Source organism: Scyliorhinus canicula, chromosome 17, assembly GCF_902713615.1.
Source record: "Scyliorhinus canicula chromosome 17, sScyCan1.1, whole genome shotgun sequence".
NCBI classification, from domain to species: domain Eukaryota; kingdom Metazoa; phylum Chordata; class Chondrichthyes; order Carcharhiniformes; family Scyliorhinidae; genus Scyliorhinus; species Scyliorhinus canicula.
In genome coordinates this window covers 64,416-84,731 of record NC_052162.1, presented here as the reverse complement: position 1 = coordinate 84,731, position 20,316 = coordinate 64,416, and the positions used below count along the sequence as shown (strand labels likewise).

The window sequence follows — 20,316 nt, the reverse complement described above, 5'->3', positions numbered from 1 at the left end:
GGCTCTGGTCTGGACGCTGCTCCAGCGAGAGTGAGGCTCTGGTCTGGACGCTGCTCCAGCGAGAGTGAGGCTCTGGTCTGTGCGCGGCCCCAGCGAGAGTGAGGCTCTGGTCTGTGCGCGGCCCCAGCGAGAGTGAGGCTCTGGCCTGGACGCTGCCTCAGCGAGAGTGAGACTCTGGTCTGGACGCTGCCTCAGCGAGAGTGAGGCTCTGGTCTGGACGTTGCCTCAGCGAGAGTGAGGCTCTGGTCTGTGCGCGGCCCCAGCGAGAGTGAGGCTCTGGTCTGGACGCTGCTCAAGCGAGAGTGAGGCTCTGGTCTGGACGCTGCTCCAGCGAGAGTGAGGCTCTGGTCTGAGCGCAGCTCCAGCGAGAGTGAGGCTCTGGTCTGTGCGCGGCCCCAGCGAGAGTGAGGCTCTGGTCTCAGCGCAGCTCCAGCGAGAGTGAGGCTCTGGTCTGGACGCTGCTCCAGTGAGAGTGAGACTCTGGTGTGGACGCTGCCCCAGCGAGAGTGAGGCTCTGGTCTGTGCGCGGCCCCAGCGAGAGTGAGGCTCTGGTCTGTGCGCGGCCCCAGCGAGAGTGAGGCTCTGGTCTGGACGCTGCTCCAGTGAGAGTGAGACTCTGGTCTGGACGCTGCTCCAGCGAGAGTGAGGCTCTGGTCTGAGCGCGGCTCCAGCGAGAGTGAGGCTCTGGTCTGGACGCTGCTCCAGCGAGAGTGAGGCTCTGGTCTGGACGCTGCTCCAGCGAGAGTGAGGCTCTGGCCTGGACGCTGCCTCAGCGAGAGTGAGGCTCTGGTCTGGACGCTGCCTCAGCGAGAGTGAGGCTCTGGTCTGGACGCTGCTCCAGCGAGAGTGAGACTCTGGTCTGTGCACGGCCCCAGCGAGAGTGAGGCTCTGGTCTGGACGCTGCTCCAGCGAGAGTGAGGCTCTGGTCTGAGCACGGCCCCAGCGAGAGTGAGGCTCTGGTCTCAGCGCAGCTCCAGCGAGAGTGAGGCTCTGGTCTGTGCGCGGCCCCAGCGAGAGTGAGGCTCTGGTCTGGACGCGGCCCCAGCGAGAGTGAGGCTCTGGTCTGTGCGCGGCCCCAGCGAGAGTGAGGCTCTGGTCTGGACGCTGCTCCAGCGAGAGTGAGGCTCTGGTCTGGACGCAGCCTCAGCGAGAGTGAGGCTCTGGTCTGGACGCAGCCTCAGCGAGAGTGAGGCTCTGGTCTGTGCGCGGCCCCAGCGAGAGTGAGGCTCTGGTCTGGACGTTGCCTCAGCGAGAGTGAGGCTCTGGTCTGTGCGCGGCCCCAGCGAGAGTGAGGCTCTGGTCTGGACGCTGCTCCAGCGAGAGTGAGACTCTGGTCTGGACGCTGCTCCAGCGAGAGTGAGGCTCTGGTCTGAGCACGGCCCCAGCGAGAGTGAGGCTCTGGTCTCAGCGCAGCTCCAGCGAGAGTGAGGCTCTGGTCTCAGCGCAGCTCCAGCGAGAGTGAGACTCTGGTCTGGATGCGGCCCCAGTGAGAGTGAGACTCTGGTCTGGACGCGGCCCCAGCGAGAGTGAGGCTCTGGTCTGGACGCGGCCCCAGCGAGAGTGAGGCTCTGGTCTGGACGCTGCCCCAGCGAGAGTGAGGCTCTGGTCTGTGCGCGGCCCCAGCGAGAGTGAGGCTCTGGTCTGTGCGCGGCCCCAGCGAGAGTGAGGCTCTGGTCTGTGCGCGGCCTCAGCGAGAGTGAGGCTCTGGTCTGGACGCAGCCTCAGCGAGAGTGAGGCTCTGGTCTGGACGCTGCTCCAGTGAGAGTGAGACTCTGGTCTGGACGCTGCCCCAGCGAGAGTGAGGCTCTGGTCTGTGCGCGGCCCCAGCGAGAGTGAGGCTCTGGTCTGTGCGCGGCCCCAGCGAGAGTGAGGCTCTGGTCTGGACGCTGCTCCAGTGAGAGTGAGACTCTGGTCTGGACGCTGCCTCAGCGAGAGTGAGGCTCTGGCCTGGACTCTGCTCCAGCGAGAGTGAGACTTTGGTCTGAGCGCGGCCCCAGCGAGAGTGAGGCTCTGGTCTGGACGCTGCCTCAGCGAGAGTGAGACTCTGGTCTGGACGCTGCTCCAGCGAGAGTGAGGCTCTGGTCTGAGCGCGGCCCCAGCGAGAGTGAGGCTCTGGTCTGGACGCTGCTCCAGCGAGAGTGAGGCTCTGGTCTGGACGCTGCTCCAGCGAGAGTGAGGCTCTGGTCTCAGCGCAGCTCCAGCGAGAGTGAGACTCTGGTCTGGACGCTGCTCCAGCGAGAGTGAGACTCTGGTCTCAGCGCTGCTCCAGCGAGAGTGAGGCTCTGGTCTGTGCGCGGCCCCAGCGAGAGTGAGGCTCTGGTCTGTGCGCGGCCCCAGCGAGAGTGAGGCTCTGGTCTGTGCGTGGCCCCAGCGAGAGTGAGGCTCTGGTCTGGACGCTGCCCCAGCGAGAGTGAGGCTCTGGTCTGGACGCTGCTCCAGCGAGAGTGAGCCTCTGGTCTGTGCGCGGCCCCAGCGAGAATGAGGCTCTGGTCTGTGCGCGGCCCCAGCGAGAGTGAGACTCTGGTCTGGACGCTGCCCCAGCGAGAGTGAGGCTCTGGTCTGGACGCTGCCTCAGCGAGAGTGAGGCTCTGGTCTGGACGCTGCCTCAGCGAGAGTGGGGCTCTGGTCTGGACGCTGCCTCAGCGAGAGTGAGGCTCTGGTCTGGACGCTGCCTCAGCGAGAGTGAGGCTCTGGTCTGGACGCTGCTCCAGCGAGAGTGAGGCTCTGGTCTGAGCGCTGCTCCAGCGAGAGTGAGGCTCTGGTCTGGACGCTGCTCCAGCGAGAGTGAGGCTCTGGTCTGGACGCTGCTCCAGCGAGAGTGAGGCTCTGGTCTGGACGCTGCTCCAGCGAGAGTGAGACATTGGTCTGAGTGCTGAGCTTGTTGCATTTGAGAGCTACAGTGAGAGTTTGGTGACTGAGGGAGTATAAGGGTTCATTTTTATTTAAAGTCTAGTATTTTATTTAGTTAATTAACTTAAAAGTTGCTGTTTGGTCTATAAGAAGGTGAATTTTGAAACAGCTTTGAACAAGGTTCTACTTGTACTTACTTGCAGCTGGAACTTGTTAATTAGTTAATTGGATTAGGCCAGTTTTCAGAGGCCAGAGTCACAGTATAAATCTGAGCTAGTTATAGTGCAGACTTTGTTTGCACTGAGTGCTGAGCTTGTGGCATTTGAGTGCTACAGTGAGAGTTTGGTGACTGAGGGAGTGCTGAACTGGTTGCATTTGAGTGCTACAGTGAGAGTTTGGTGACTGAGGGAGTGCTGAACTGGTTGCATTTGAGTGCTACAGTGAGAGTTTGATGACTGAGGGAGTTAGGTGAGGAGGGAATAAGGTGCTCCTTACATTTCATTTCCTATATTTATCAAAGAGCGTGAAGGGAGCCAGGAGTTTAGAGTACAGCTGACTGGAAGCAGAGTCAGAGGGCGGAGGTCCAGTTGGTCCACGGGGAAGCTAATTCTGTAAAGTAAGAGGGGATGGAGGCTAGGGCAGTTGCATGCTCCTCCTGTAGGATGTGGGTGGTGAGGGATACCACTGGTGTCCCCGCTGACTGTACCTGTGGGAAGTGCACCCAACTCCAGCTCCTCAGAGACCTTGTTAAGGAACTGGAGCTGAAGCTGGATGAACTTCGGATCATCCGGGAGGCAGAGGGGGTTATCGAGAAGAGTTACAGGGAGGTAGCCACACCCAAGGTACTGGACAAGAGTAGCTGGGTTACAGTCAGGGGAAAGAAAACTAACAGGCAGACAGTGCAGGGATCCCTCGTGGCCGTTCCCCTTCAAAACAAGTATACCGTTTTGGATGCTGTTGGGGGGGATGACCTACTGGGGGAAGGCCCCAGCGGCCAGGTCTCTGGCACTGAGTCTGGCTCTGGGGCTCAGAAGGGAAGGGGGGAGCATAGAAAAGCAATAGTAATAGGAGATTCAATGGTTAGGGGAATAGATAGGAGATTCTGTGGTCGCGAGCGAGACTCCCAGAAGGTATGTTGCCTCCCGGGTGCCATGGCCAGGGATGTCTCGGATCGTGTCTTCAGGATCCTGAAGGGGGAGGGTGAGCAGCCAGAAGTCGTGATGCACATTGGTACCAACGACGTAGGTAGGAAAAAGGGTGTGGAGGTAATAAACAAGTTTAGGGAGTTAGGCTGGAAGTTAAAGGCCAGGACAGACAGAGTTGTCATCTCTGGTTTGTTGCCGGTGCCACGTGATAGCGAGGCTAGGAATAGGGAGAGAGTACAGTTGAACACGTGGCTGCAGGAATGGTGTAGGAGGGAGGGCTTCAGGTATTTGGATAATTGCAGCGCATTCTGGGGAAGGTGGGACCTGTACAAGCAGGACGGGTTGCATCTGAACCAGAGGGGCATCAATATCCTGAGGGGGAGGTTTTCTAGTACTCTTCGGGAGGGTTTAAACTAAGTTGGCAGGGGAATGGGAACCGGATTTGTAGTCCAGCAACTAAGGAAGCCGATATTCAGGACGCCAAAGCACGTATTGATGCAGTGGGGAAGGTAACACTGACAAAGGAGAGTGCTTGCATGCAAGGAGATGGGTTGAAGTGTGTATACTTTAATGCAAGAAGCATCAGGAATAAGGTGGGTGAACTTAAGGCATGGATCGGTACTTGCGACTACGATGTGGTGGCCATCACGGAAACTTGGATAGAAGAGGGGCAGAAATGGTTGTTGGAGGTCCCTGGCTATAGATGTTTCAACAAGATTAGGGAGGATGGTAAAAGAGGTGGGGGGTGGCATTGTTAATTAGAGATAGTATAACAGCTGCAGAAAGGCAGTTCGAGGGGGATCTGCCTACTGAGGTAATATGGGTTGAAGTCAGAAATAGGAAAGGAGCAGTCACCTTGTTGGGAGTTTTCTATAGGCCCCCCAACAGCAGCAGAGATGTGGAGGAACAGATTGGGAAACAGATTTTGGAAAGGTGCAGAAGTCACAGGGTAGTAGTCATGGGTGACTTCAACTTCCCAAACATTGAGTGGAAACTCTTTAGATCAAATAGTTTGGATGGGGTAGTGTTTGTGCAGTGTGTCCAGGAAGCTTTTCTAACACAGTATGTAGATTGTCCGACCAGAGGGGAGGCCATATTGGATTTAGTACTTGGTAATGAACCAGGGCAGGTGATAGATTTGTTAGTGGGGGAGCATTTTGGAGGTAGTGACCACAATTCTGTGACTTTCACTTTAGTTATGGAGAGGGATAGGTGCGTGCAACAGGGCAAGGCTTATAATTGGGGGAAGGGTAAATACAATGCTGTCAGACAAGAATTGAAGTGCAGAAGTTGGGAACATAGGCTGTCAGGGAAGGACACAATTGAAATGTGGAACGTGTTCAAGGAACAGGTACTGCGTGTCTTTGATATGTATGTCCCTGTCAGGCAGGGAAGAGATGGTCGAGTGAGGGAACCATGGTTGACAAGAGAGGTTGAATGTTTTATTAAGATGAAGAAGGAGACTTATGTAAGGCTGAAGAAACAAGGTTCAGACAGGGCGCTGGAGGGATACAAGATAGCCAGGAGGGAACTGAAGAAAGGGATTAGGAGAGCTAAGAGGGCATGAAAAATCTTTGGCAGGTTGGATCAAGGAAAATCCCAAGGCCTTTTACACATATGTGAGAAATATGAGAATGACTAGGGCGAGGGTAGGTCCGATCAAGGACAGTAGCGGGAGATTGCGTATTGAGTCTGAAGAGATAGGAGAGGTCTTGAACAAGTACTTTTCTTCAGTACTAACAAACGAGAGGAGCCATATTGTTGGAGAGGACAGTGTGAAACAGACTGGTAAGCTTGAGGAGATACTTGTCAGGAAGGAAGATGTGTTGCGCGTTTTGAAAAACTTGAGGATAGACAAGTCCCCCGGGCCTGACGGGATATATCCAAGGATTCTATGAGAAGCAAGAAATGAAATTGCAGAGCCGTTGGCAATGATCTTTTTGTCCTCGCTGTCAACAGGGGTGGTACCAGAGGATTGGAGAGTGGCGAATGTCGTGCCCCTGTTCAAAAAAGGGAATCGGGATAACCCTGGGAATTACAGGCCAGTTAGTCTTACTTCGGTGGTAGGCAAAGTAATGGAAAGGGTACTGAGGGATAGGATTTCTGAGCATCTGGAAAGACACTGCTTGATTAGGGATAGTCAGCACGGATTTGTGAGGGGTAGGTCTTGCCTTACAAGTCTTATTGACTTCTTTGAGGAGGTGACCAAGCATGTGGATGAAGGTAAAGCAGTGGATGTAGTGTACATGAATTTTAGTAAGGCATTTGATAAGGTTCCCCATTGTAGGCTTGTGCAGAAAGTAAGGAGGCATGGGATAGTGGGAAATTTGGCCAGTTGGATAACAAACTGGCTAACCGATAGAAGACAGAGAGTGGTGGTGGATGGCAAATATTCAGCCTGGAGCCCAGTTATCAGTGGCGTACCGCAGGGATCAGTTCTGGGTCCTCTGCTATTTGTGATTTTCATTAACGACTTGGATGGGGGAGTTGAAGGGTGGGTCAGTAAATTTGCAGATGATACGAAGATTGGTGGAGTTGTGGATAGTGAGGAGGGCTGTTGTCGGCTTCAAGGAGACATAGATAGGATGCAGAGCTGGGCTGAGAAGTGGCAGATGGAGTTTAACCCTGACAAGTGTGAGGTTGTCCATTTTGGAAGGAAAAATATGAATGCGGAATACAGGGTTAACGGTAGAGTTCTTGGCAATGTGGAGGAGCAGAGAGATCTTGGGGTCTATGTTCATAGTTCTTTGAAAGTTGCCACTCAAGTGGATAGAGCTGTGAAGAAGGCCTATGGTGTGCTAGGGTTCATTAGCAGAGGTATTGAATTTAAGAGCCGTGAGGTGATGATGCAGCTGTACAAAACCTTGGTCAGGCCACATTTGGAGTACTGTGTGCAGTTCTGGTTGCCTCATTTTAGGAAGGATGTGGAAGCTTTGGAAAGGGTGCAAAGGAGATTTACCAGGATGTTGCCTGGAATGGAGAGTAGGTCATTCGAGGAAAGTTTGAGGGTGCTAGGCCTTTTCTCATTAGAACGGAGAAGGATGAGGGGAGACTTGATAGAAGTTTATAAGATGATCAGGGGAATAGATAGAGTAGACAGTCAGAGACTTTTTCCCCGGGTGGAACACACCATTACAAGGGGACATAAATTTAAGATAAATGGTGGAAGATATAGAGGGGATGTCAGAGGTAGGTTCTTTACCCAGAGAGTAGTGGGAGTAGTTGAGTCGGAAACGTTAGGGACCTTCAAGCGGCTATTGGATAGGTACATGGATTAGGGTTGAATAATGGAGTGTAGGTTAACTTCTTCTTAAGGGCAGCACGGTAGCATTGTGGATAGCACAATTGCTTCACAGCTCCAGGGTCCCAAGTTCGATTTCGACTTGGGTCACTGTCTGTGCGGAGTCTGCACATCCTCCCCGTGTGTGCGTGGGTTTCCTCCGGGTACTCCGGTTTCCTCCCACAGTCCAAAGATGTGCAGGTTGGGTGGATTGGCCATGATAAATTGCCCTTAGAGTCCAAAATCCTATGATTAACCTAGGACAAACGTTCGGCAGAACATCGTGGGCCGAAGGGCCTGTTCTGTGCTGTATTTCTCGATCTCAGCGCTGCTCCAGCGAGAGTGAGGCTCTGGTCTGGACGCTGCTCCAGCGAGAGTGAGGCTCTGGTCTGGACGCTGCTCCAGCGAGAGTGAGGCTCTGGTCTGAGCGCAGCTCCAGCGAGAGTGAGGCTCTGGCCTGAGCGCAGCTCCAGCGAGAGTGAGGCTCTGGTCTGAGCGCAGCTCCAGCGAGAGTGAGGCTCTGGTCTGAGCACGGCCCCAGCGAGAGTGAGGCTCTGGTCTGGACGCTGCCCCAGCGAGAGTGAGGCTCTGGTCTGAGCACGGCCCCAGCGAGAGTGAGGCTCTGGTCTGGACACTGCCCCAGCGAGAGTGAGGCTCTGGTCTGTGCGCGGCCCCAGCGAGAGTGAGACTCTGGTCTGGACGCTGCTCCAGCGAGAGTGAGACTCTGGTCTGGACGCTGCTCCAGTGAGAGTGAGGCTCTGGTCTGGACGCTGCTCCAGCGAGAGTGAGGCTCTGGTCTGGACGCTGCTCCAGCGAGAGTGAGGCTCTGGTCTGGACGCTGCCCCAGCGAGAGTGAGGCTCTGGTCTGTGCGCGGCCCCAGCGAGAGTGAGGCTCTGGTCTGAGCGCGGCTCCAGCGAGAGTGAGGCTCTGGTCTGGACGCTGCTCCAGCGAGAGTGAGACTCTGGTCTGGACGCTGCCCCAGCGAGAGTGAGGCTCTGGTCTGGACGCTGCTCCAGCGAGAGTGAGGCTCTGGTCTGGACGCTGCCTCAGCGAGAGTGAGGCTCTGGTCTGAGCACGGCCCCAGTGAGAGTGAGGCTCTGGTCTGGACGCTGCTCCAGCGAGAGTGAGGCTCTGGTCTGTGCGCGGCCCCAGCGAGAGTGAGACTCTGGTCTGTGCGCGGCCCCAGCGAGAGTGAGACTCTGGTCTGGACGCTGCCTCAGCGAGAGTGAGGCTCTGGTCTGGACGTTGCCTCAGCGAGAGTGAGGCTCTGGCCTGGACTCTGCTCCAGCGAGAGTGAGGCTCTGGCCTGGACTCTGCTCCAGTGAGAGTGAGGCTCTGGTCTGTGCGCGGCCCCAGCGAGAGTGAGACTCTGGTCTGGACGTTGCCTCAGCGAGAGTGAGGCTCTGGTCTGGACGCTGCCTCAGCGAGAGTGAGACTCTGGTCTGGACGCTGCTCCAGCGAGAGTGAGGCTCTGGTCTGTGCGCGGCCCCAGCGAGAGTGAGACTCTGGTCTGGACGCTGCCTCAGCGAGAGTGAGGCTCTGGTCTGTGCGCGGCCCCAGCGAGAGTGAGACTCTGGTCTGGACGCTGCCCCAGCGAGAGTGAGGCTCTGGTCTGAGCACGGCCCCAGTGAGAGTGAGGTGGAGGCAAGAGCACATGCTTTATTTATTCATTTATTGGATGTGCACATTGCTGGCTTGACAAACAAGTATTGCCCATACCTAATTATCCTAGAGAAAGTTATGGTGAGCCACTGCCTTGAACCGCTGTAGTCCACATGGTGTATATAATACAGCAGTTGGTTTGGTAGAGATTTACAACAAGCGACAGTGAAGGGTCAGTGATGTTTTTCCAACGTGAGATGGTGTGTGGTTTGGAGAGGTATATTTGCACATGATGGTGTTCCCAAATATGTGCATTGCAGTGCAGCAGTCTGAAAAGAGCATCCTGCAGTCAGCGTCACAGTGAAGCAGTCTGGGAAGAGTGTCCTGCAGTCAGCATCACAGTGAAGCAGTCTGGGAAGGGTGTCCTCGCAGTCAGCGTCACAGTGAAGCAGTCTGGATAGGGGGTCCTGCAATCAGCATCACAGTGAAGTAGTCTGGGAAGAGTGTCCTGCAATCAGCGTCACATTGAAGCAGTCTGGGAAGAATGCCTGCAGTCAGTGTCATAGTGAGGCAGCCTGGGAAGGGTGTCCTCCAGTCAGCATCACAGTGAAGCAGTCTAGGAAGAATGCTTGCAGTCAGCGTCATAGTGAGGCAGTCTGGGAAGGGTGTCCTGCAGTCAGCATCACAGTGAAGTAGTCTGGGAAGAGTGTCCTGCAGTCAGCGTCACAGTGAAGCCGTCTCGGAACGGTGTCCTGCAGTCAGCGTCACAGTGAAGCAGTCTCGGAACGGTGTCCTGCAGTCTGGGAAGGGTGTCCTGCAGTCATTGTCACAGTGAAGCAGTCTTGGAAGGGTGTTCTAACTGTGCTAACTGTGTGACAGGTGCAATAAATCAAATTGAAGTACCTTCAAGGTCGAGTATCTTTCAGTTATAGCTGCATCCAGTTGCAGCCCGTGTTATCTCAGTGTGCTTAACACGACATGGTACCAGAAGACTGCTATCCCTAGGTGGTTTACCTCAATCTGTTCTGCGAAGACCAGCAAATGTATCCCGGCACCATGGAGAAGATGCAGGCTCCTCAACAGCTGCGGACCTTCGGCAATCTCAGGGCCAACTGGCGGACTTTCAAGCAAAGGTTTCTGCTGCACATCGAAGCCTCAGACCTCGAGGGTGCGTCTGATGCAAGAAAGATCGCGCTTCTCCTCTCAAAAGGAGAGGAGAAGCCATCACACCAAAGGCCAGGACAAGACAAAGTTTCAGACCATCCTGGACAAGTTTGATAGTCATTGTGAAGTGGACACCAATGAAATCTTTGAGCGCTATATATTCAAACAATGCCTACAAGGTAAAGATGAATCTTTCAACTCCTTCTTAACTAATCTAGCGCTGTCCTGCAACTTTGGTGATATTGCTGACTCCATGATCAGAGACCAAATCGTTTTTAGAGTTCACTCTGATTCTCCGAGAAAGCAGTTTTTAAAAATCAAGAATATGACCCAGTCAGTCGCGATTGAAACATGTACAATGCGTGAGCACGCCTAAAATCGGTACTCCCAATACAAATCGGCTGAAACTGAGAAACTAGCCTCCCACGAGGCAGAGAGTGTGCTGGCCATTGCCCGGATGCAGCGCCTCAGCATTGATGAAAGCGGCCATTTTGCGCCCTCTTCCCGGAGCCCCACGCAGGCGCGATGCAAATGGGATAACGAAGCGGCCGATCACCACACTGCGCATGTGCGACGACGCACGGAGCGTAACAATGTCATGACGTGCCCGAACTTCGGCACCGCCCACTCAAAGAGACACTGCCCTGAAAGGGACAGGCGATGTTTAAATTGCGGGAAGCCTGGACACTATGCAGCCGTGTGCGGGTCTGCACCAACAGTCAAGGGCCAGCGCTCCCCATTCCAACGCAGGCACGTTCGGAGTGTCCAACAAGGTTTACAGGATTCTGATCCTGGCAGTACAACGGATCCAGAGGACGACTGCCTGGAGTCCCCGACCATGTGGGCATCATTACCACACGTGAACCTTCCTTACCGACATCATCATGGAGCCCGCCCATCCTCACTGTGGATTCTGCGGACGAATGGCGTGCGGTGATGCAAGTAAATCAATGCTCAATCCAGTTCATGCTGGACACAGGTGCTGCTGCCAATCTCCTTTCACAGGCAGATTTCAACTGCATCAAGAAGCCACCCAAGCTCCATCCAGCAGCCTGCCAGCTCCTGGACTATAACGGCAATGCCATCACAGCCCTGGGATCCTGCCACCTGCTCGTCTCCAACAAGAACAATCACGCAAGGCTAAGGTTTGAAATCGTCAGGCCAGACAGGGCCTCCCTGCTCGGCGCACAGGCATGCAAGCAGCTACATCTTGTGCAGCGGGGTCTACACAATAACCTCCCCCAATGAGGATCTTCAAGCCGACATTGACAACATCCTCGCTCAGTATCCGGATGTGTTCGACGTGATGGCCACTCTGCCATATCGGTACAAGATCCTGTTATGGCCTGATGCCATGCCTGTGGTCCACGCACCACGCCGGGTCCCGGCTCCATTGAAGGAGCGCCTGAAGGCGCAGCTAAAGGATCTTCAGGACCAGGGCATCATCTCCAAAGTTACAGAACCGATTGACTGGGTCAGCTCGATGGTATCTGTAAAAAATCCTTCGGGGTCGGGGGAGCTGCGCATCTGCATTGATCCCAAGGATCTCAACCAGAATATAATGCGGGAACACTACCCCATCCCGAAGCAGGAGGAACCCACAAGTGAGATGGCACACGCCTGGTTTTTCACAAAAATCCAGCTGGATGAGTCCAGCAGAAGGCTCTGCACCTTCAACACATCGTTTGAAGATACTGCTACAATTGTATGCCCTTTGGCATTGTCTCGGCCTCGGAGATCTTCCATAGAATCATGGAGCAGGTGATGGAGGGCATTGAAGGGGTTCGTGTGTATGTGGACGACGTTATCATTTGGTCCGCAACCCCCGAAGAGCACACCTCTCGTCTCCAGCGGGTATTCCGCCATGTCCATGCCAATGGCCTCAAGCTGAACAGGGCCAAGTGTTGCTTTGGTATGTCGACGCTTAACTTCTTAGGTGATCAGATATCTCAGCAGGGTGTGCGCCTGGACACAGACAAGGTCAAGGCCATCGAAGCCATGAAGACCCCTGAAGACAAGAAGGCAGTGCTGTGCTTCCTAGGCATGGTAAACTTTTTGGGTAAGTTTATCCCAAACCTGGCCTCACACACCACGGCCCTCAGACACCTGGTGAAAAAGTCCACTGCCTTTGAGTGGCAGGCAGCTCATCAAGCAGAGTGGTTGGAGCTGAAAGCCAAGCTCACCACTGCACCTGTATTGGCATTTTTTGACCCTGACAGGGAAACTAAAATCTCGACAGATGCGAGCCAGGACGGCATCGACGTGGTGTTGCTCCAGCGCGATGACACCTCATCCTGGGTACCGGTTGCCTACGGATCATGGGCAATGACACCCACCGAGCAGTGGTATACCCAAATTAAAAAGGAATGCCTGGGCCTGCTTACTGGAATTCTCAAGTTCCACGATTATTTCTACGGCCTGCCGATGTTCACTGTCGAGACGGACCACAGGCCTCTGGTCCACATTATCCACAAGGACCTGAATGACATGTACTCGTGTACACGCCTGGCAAGGAGCTCATTATTGTGGATGCCTTGTCCCGCTCCGTAACCTTGCCTGCCAACCTGCCGGCATTCATCCCACAGATCGAATCACAGGTGCAGCTGTGGGCCAGCAACCTCCTGGCATCGGATGAAAAGGTGATTCGCATTCGTGAGGAGACAGCCAAAGACCCTCTTCTGCAGCGTTTCATGCGCCACCTCGCCATGGCTGGCAAAAAGGGCAGTGCCCTCAATTCTTCAATGTGAAGGACAACCTGACGTTGGTTGATGGACCGCATTGTCATTCCACTCAGTCTACAGAGCTTGGTGCTCCGGCAAATCCATGAGGGACACCTGGGTGCTGAAGTGCAGATGCAGAGCCAGGCAAGTTGTCTACTGGCCTGGGATTAGTCAGGACATCTCAAATATGGTCCTCAACTGTCCGACCTGTCAACGCTTCCAGCCAGCACTGAGCAAGGAGACGCTTCCAGCCAGCACTGAGCAAGGAGACGCTTCCAGCCAGCACTGAGCAAGGAGACGCTTCCAGCCAGCACTGAGCAAGGAGACGCTTCCAGCCAGCACTGAGCAAGGAGACGCTTCCAGCCAGCACTGAGCAAGGAGACGCTTCCAGCCAGCACTGAGCAAGGAGACGCTTCCAGCCAGCACTGAGCAAGGAGACGCTTCCAGCCAGCACTGAGCAAGGAGACGCTTCCAGCCAGCACTGAGCAAGGAGACGCTTCCAGCCAGCACTGAGCAAGGAGACGCTTCAGCAGCACGAAATCGTGCCCTCCCATGGTCCAAGGTGGGCATCCACCTCTTTCATGCCAATGGTCCTGATTATGTGTTAATCATTGATTATTTTTCCAACTACCCAGAAGTTGTGAAGCTCTCGGACCTCTCATCCAAGACCGTCATCAAGGCCTGTAAGGAGACATTCTCCAGGCATGGTATTCCACTCACTGTCATGAGTGACAACGGTCCTTGCTTCAGCAGCCAAGAATAGTCAAGATTTGTCCAGGTATATCAGTTTCAACACGTCACTTCCAGCCCATATTACCTGCTGTCCAACAGGAAGGTTGAGAAAGGGTTGCACATAGTGAAGCAGCTCGTCTGCAAGGCCGCGGATTCTGCTTCTGACATCAACCTTGCGCTGCTTGCGTTCAGGGCAACCCCTCTGTCTACCGGCATGTCACCGGCTCAACTGATGAACAGGGACCTGCGGACGACTCTTCCAGCCATACACTTGCCTGACCTGGATCACCTCCTGATTCTGCAGAAGGTGCAGAAACTCGGGGACCGGCAAAAGCAGGGCTATGATGCTCATGCCACCGATTTGCCTGTGCTATCCCTGGCGGATGCTGTTCGGATCAAACTACCTAATGGAGGCTGGTCAGCTCCAGCTGTTGTTGTTCAACAGGCTGCTCCTCGATCGTATGTTGTGCGTATGGCTGATGGCTCTGTTGTGCGGTGAAACAGACGGGCACTGCGCACAGTTGCCTGCCCACAACCACATTCTTTGTTGTTTCCATCTGTTATTGTGCCACCTCCTGATACCCCGAACCACGAGGCCACCAGTCAGGCTTCAATCCCGCCTATCAAGGCGCCGTCATCCCCACCACCACCTGTCCGGCCCAGGATCAGATGCAAGCCCCAGAGACTGGACTTATAGACATTTGTTTTGTTTGCTATGTTCTATTTTCGCACATTAGACACCTGTTTTCACATGTACATATGTTCCCATCTGCCATTGTATGTAAATAAGTTCGTTTTCGGCCTACACATGTAAATACTTTCACATGTGCTACAGAAAAACATTTCAAAAGGGGAGATGTCACTATATGCAGACTTGCACATAATGAGATACAGACAGGCAGCTAATGAACACAGAGAACAGGACCTAACCAATCAGCAGGCAGAACACTTTGGGGTGGTTTCCCACTATAAAAGGCATGAGGCACTCACACTCCACCTCTTTCCACTGGGGACATCTACAGAGTGAGTCGGGTGTATATATCACATAACATATACAGCACTTGGCAAAGAGCTAGCCTGGTTCAGTCAGACAGAGTACTCACACTTAGGTTAGCAGAGAGTCGAACTCACAGAGAACTGAGCGAACTTTGTGACAGGTTCAATAAATCAAGTTGAACTAACTTCAAGATCTGGAGTATCTTTCAGTTATAGCTGCATCCAGTTGCAGCTCATATTATCTCAGTGTGCTTAACACGACAGGAACAGTGTCCTGCAGTCAGCGTCACAGTGAAGCAGTCTGGGAAGCGTGTCATGCAGTCAGCATCACAGTGAAGCAGTCTGGGAAAAGCATCCTGCAGTCAGCATCACAGTGAAGCAGTCTGGGAAGAGCGTCCTGCAGTCAGCATCACAGTGAAACTGTCTGCGGACAATGTCCAGCAGTGAGTATCACAGTGAAGCAGTCTGGGAAGGGTGTCCTGCAGTCAGTTTCACAGTCATCGGTTAGCTGAGGTCTGTATAAAAGACAGACAGACAGAGCGCACACAGTAAGCGAGCACTTTTCCAGGAGACTCATCCGGAGTGAGACTCATACAGAGTGGGAGATTGAAACTTGGTAATTTGGTGCAGTGAGGTAATTCGGTGCAGAGTGTGAGGAGGTGCTTTTTAACCCTGGTAAGTGACTGGTAAGTAGTCTCTTTTTTTTTCATTGTCGAATTTATTTATTTTTATTTTGAAATTCTAGTTGTTTAAGTTTACCAAGGGTTTAAGACATGGCAGGAGATCCCAGACCCGTGTCATGCTCCTCGTGTGCGATGTGGGAGCTCAGGGACACGTCCACTGTCCCTGGCTCCTTCACGTGCAAGAAGTGTGTTCAGTTGCAGCTTCTGTTAGACCGCTTGACGGCTCTGGAGCTGCGGATGGACTCACTTTGGAGCATCCGCGATGCTGAGGAGGTCGTGGATAGCACGTTTAGCGAGTTGGTCACACCGCAGGTGAAGGTTACTGAGGGAGATAGAAAATGGGTGACCAAAAGACAGAGCAAGAGTAGGAAGGCAGTGCAGGTGTCCCCTGCGGTCATCTCCCTGCAAAACAGATATACCGCTTTGGATACTGTTGGGGGAGATGGCTCACCAGGGGAATGCAGCAGCAGCCAGGTTCATGGCACCGTGGCTGGCTCTGCTGCACAGCAGGGCAGGAAGAAAAATGGCAGGGCTATAGTGATAGGGGACTCGATCGTAAGGGGAATAGACAGGCGGTTCTGTGGACGCAATCGAGACTCCAGGATGGTATGTTGCCTCCCTGGTGCAAGGGTCAAGGATGTCTCGGAGCGGCTGCAGGGCATTCTTGGGGGGAAGGGTGAACAGCCAGCTGTCGTGGTGCACATAGGCACCAACGATATAGGTAAAAAATGGGATGAGGTCCTACAAGCGGAATTCAGGGAGTTAGGAGTTAAACTAAAAAGTAGGACCTCAAAGGTAGTAATCTCAGGATTGCTACCAGTGCCACGAGCTAGTCAGAGTAGGAATGTCAGGATAGATGGGATGAATGCGTGGCTCGAGAGATGGTGCAAGAGGGAGGGATTCAAATTCCTGGGGCATTGGGACCGGTTCTGGGGGAGGTGGGACCAGTACAAACCGGACGGTCTGCACTTGGGCAGGACTGGAACCGATGTCCTAGGGGGGGTGTTTTCTAGAGCTGTTGGGGAGGGTTTAAACTAATGTGGCAGGGGGATGGGAACCAATGCAGGAAGTTGGAAGGTAGTAAAACAGGGACAGAAACAAAAGGAAGTAAGGGGAAAAGTGCAAGGCAGAGAAGACATAGTCAGAAATCCATAAGGGCGACAGTACAAGGTACAGTGACTGAGGGGAGCTCAGTGAATAGGCCCAGTAATAACAAAAGGAATAAAACTGGAGATGTTAAGATTCAAAACAGAGGTAAATAAACCAACATAAGTGTACTTTACCTGAATGCTCATAGTATTCGGAATAAATTAAATGAGTTGGTGGCACAAATCATCGTAAATGACTATGATTTAGTGGCCATTACTGAAACATGGTTAAAGGATGGTCACGACTGGGAGTTAAATATCCGAGGGTATCAAACTATTCGGAAGGACAGAGTGGATGGTAAGGGAGGTGGTGTTGCTCTGTTATTTAAGGATGACATCCGGGCAATAGTAAGGGATGACATCGGTTCTATGGAGGATAAGGTTGAATCCATTTGGGTGGAAATCAGGAATAGTAAGGCGAAAAAGTCACTGATAGGAGTAGTCTATCGGCCACCAAATAGTAACGAGATGGTGGGGCAGGCAATAAACAAAGAAATAACGGATGCATGTAGAAATGGTACAGCAGTTATCATGGGGGATTTTAATCTACATGTCGATTGGTTTAACCAGGTCGGTCAAGGCAACCGTGAGGAGGAGTTTATAGAATGTATCCGCGATAGTTTCCTAGAACAGTATGTAATGGAACCTACGAGGGAACAAGCGGTCCTAGATCTTGTCCTGTGTAATGAGACAGGATTGATTCATGATCTCATAGTTAGGGATCCTCTCGGAAGGAGCGATCACAATATGATGGAATTTAAAATACAGATGGAGGGTGAGAAAGTAAAATCAAATACTAGTGTTTTGTGTTTAAACAAAGGAGATTACAAGGGGATGAGAGAAGAACTAGCTAAGGTAGACTGGGAGCTAAGACTTTATGGTGGAACAGTTGAGGAACAGTGGAGAACCTTCCAAGCGATTTTTCACAGTGCTCAGCAAAGGTTTATACCAACAAAAAGGAAGGACGGAAGAAAGAGGGAAAATCGACTGTGGATATCTAAGGAAATAAGGGAGAGTATCAAATTGAAGGAAAAAGCATATAAAGTGGCAAAGATTGCTGGGAGATTAGAGGACTGGGAAATCTTTAGGGGGCAACAGAAAGCTACTAAAAAAGCTATAAAGAAGAGTAAGATAGAGTATGAGAGTAAACTTGCTCAGAATATAAAAACAGACAGTAAAAGTTTTTACAAATATATAAGACAAAAAAGAGTGGCTAAGGTAAATATTGGTCCTTTAGAGGATGAGAAGGGAGTTTTAATAATGGGAAATGAGGAAATGGCTGAGGAACTGAACAGGTTTTTTGTGTCGGTCTTCACAGTGGAAGACACAAATAACATGCCAGCGACTGATAGAAATGAGGCTATGACAGGTGAGGACCTTGAGAGGATTGTTATCACTAAGGAGGGAGTGATGGGCAAGCTAATGGGGCTTAAAGGTAGACAAGTCTCCTGGCCCTGATGGAATGCATCCCAGAGTGCTAAAAGAGATGGCTAGGGAAATTGCAGATGCACTAGTGATAATTTACCGAAATTCACTAGACTCTGGGGTGGTCCCGGTGGATTGGAAATTAGCAAACGTGACACCACTGTTTAAAAAAGGAGGTAGGCAGAAAGCAGGAAATTATAGGCCAGTGAGCTTAACTTCGGTAATAGGGAAGATGCTGGAATCTATCATCAAGGAAGAAATTGCGAGGCATCTGGATAGAAATTGTCCCATTGGGCAGACGCAGCATGGGTTCGTAAAAGGCAGGTCATGCCTAACTAATTTAGTGGAATTTTTTGAGGACGTTACCAGTGCAGTAGATAACGGGGAGCCGATGGATGTGGTATATCTGGATTTCCAGAAAGCCTTTGACAAGGTGCCACACAAAAGATTGCTGCATAAGATAAAGATGCATGGCATTAAGGGTAAAGTAGTAGCATGGATAGAGGATTGGTTAATTAATAGAAAGCAAAGAGTTGGGATTAATGGGTGTTTCTCTGGTTGGCAATCAGTAGCTAGTGGTGTCCCTCATGGATCCGTGTTGGGCCCACAATTGTTCACAATTTACATTGATGATTTGGAGTTGGGGACCTCGACCAAGGGCAATGTGTCCAAGTTTGCAGATGACACTAAGATGAGTGGTAAAGCGAAAAGTGCAGAGGATACTGGAAGTCTGCAGAGGAATTTGGATAGGTTAAGTGAATGGGCTCGGGTCTGGCAGATGGAATACAATGTTGACAAATGTGAGGTTATCCATTTTGGTAGGAATAACAGCAAACGGGATTATTATTTAAACGATAAAATATTAAAGCATGCCACTGTTCAGAGAGACTTGGGTGTGCTAATGCATGAGTCACAGAAGGTTGGTTTACAAGTGCAACAGGTGATTAAGAAGGCAAATGGAATTTTGTCCTTCATTGCTAGAGGGATGGAGTTTAAGACTAGGGAGGTTTTGTTGCAATTGTATAAGGTGTTAGTGCGGCCACACCTGGAGTATTGTGTTCAGTTTTGGTCTCCTTACTTGAGAAAGGACGTACTGGCGCTGGAGGGTGTGCAGAGGAGATTCACTAGGTTAATCCCAGAGTTGAAGGGGTTGGATTATGAGGAGAGGTTGAGTAGACTGGGACTGTACTCGTTGGAATTGAGAAGGATGAGGGGGGATCTTATAGAAACATTTAAAATTATGAAGGGAATAGATAGGTAGGATAGATGCGGGCAGGTTGTTTCCACTGGCGGGTGACAGCAGAACTAGGGGACATAGCCTCAAAATAAGGGGAGGTAGATTTAGGACTGAGTTTAGGAGGAACTTCTTCACCCAAAGGGTTGTGAATCTATGGAATTCCTTGCCCAGTGAAGCAGTTGAGGCTCCTTCATTACATGTTTTTAAGGTAAAGATAGATAGTTTTTGAAGAATAAAGGGATTAAGGGTTATGGTGTTCGGGCCGGAAAGTGGAGCTGAGTCCACAAAAGATCAGCCATGATCTAATTGAATGGCGGAGCAGGCTCGAGGGGCCAGATGGCCTACTCCTGCTCCTAGTTTTTATGTTCTTATGAAGCAGTCTGGGAAGCGTGTCCTGCAGTCAGTGTCACAGTGAAGCAGTCTGGGAAGCATGTCCTGTAGTCAGCGTCACAGTGAAGCAGTCTGTGACGAGCGTCCTGCAGTCAGCATCACAGTGAAACTGTCTGGGGACAATGTCCAGCAGTGAGTATCACAGTGAAGCAGTCTGGGAAGGGTGTCCTGCAGTCAGTGTCACAGTGAAGCAGTCTGGGAAGCGTGTCCTGCAGTCAGTGTCACAGTGAAGCAGTCTGGGAAGCATGTCCTGTAGTCAGCATCACAGTGAAGCAGTCTGGGAAGAGCGTCCTGCAGTCAGCATCACAGTGAAGCAGTCTGGGAAGAGCGTCCTGCAATCAGCGTCACAGTGAAGCAGTCTGGATAGGGGGTCCTGCAGTCAGCATCACAGTGAAGCAGTCTGGGATGGGTGCCCTGCAGTCTGGGAAGAGTGTCCTGCTGTCAGCATCATAGTGAAGCAGTCTGGGAAGCGTGTCCTGTAGTCAGCGTCACAGTGAAGCAGTCTGGGAAGCGTGTCCTGCAGTCTGGGAAGCGTGTCCTGCAGTCTGGGAAGCGTGTCCTGCAGTCAGCGTCACAGTGAAGCAGTCTGGGAAGAGCATCCTGCAGTTAGCATCATAGTGAGGCAGTCTGGGAAGAGCGTCCTGCAGTCAGCATCACAGTGAAGCAGTCGGGGAAGAGCGTCCTGCAGTCAGCATCACAGTGAAGCAGTCTGGGAAGAGCGTCCTGCAGTCAGCATCACAGTGAAGCAGTCTGGGAAGGGTGTCCTGCAGTCAGCATCATAGTGAAGCAGTCTGGGAAGGGGGTCCTGCAGTCAGCATCACAGTGAAGCAGTCTGGGAAGGGGGTCCTGCAGTCAGCATCACAGTGAAGCAGTCTGGGAAGGGGGTCCTGCAGTCAGTGTCACAGTGAAACTGTCTGGGGACAATGTCCAGCAGTGAGTATCA

The 20,316-nt window shown here is 52.3% G+C and overlaps 1 protein-coding gene across 1 annotated transcript in view; it reads left to right on the top strand.

Moving 5' to 3' along the window:
• Positions 1 to 20,316, top strand: part of LOC119952140 (importin subunit alpha-4-like) — a 51,542-nt gene that overhangs the window by 6,236 nt on the left and 24,990 nt on the right. The gene's annotated exons all lie outside the window — the stretch shown is intronic.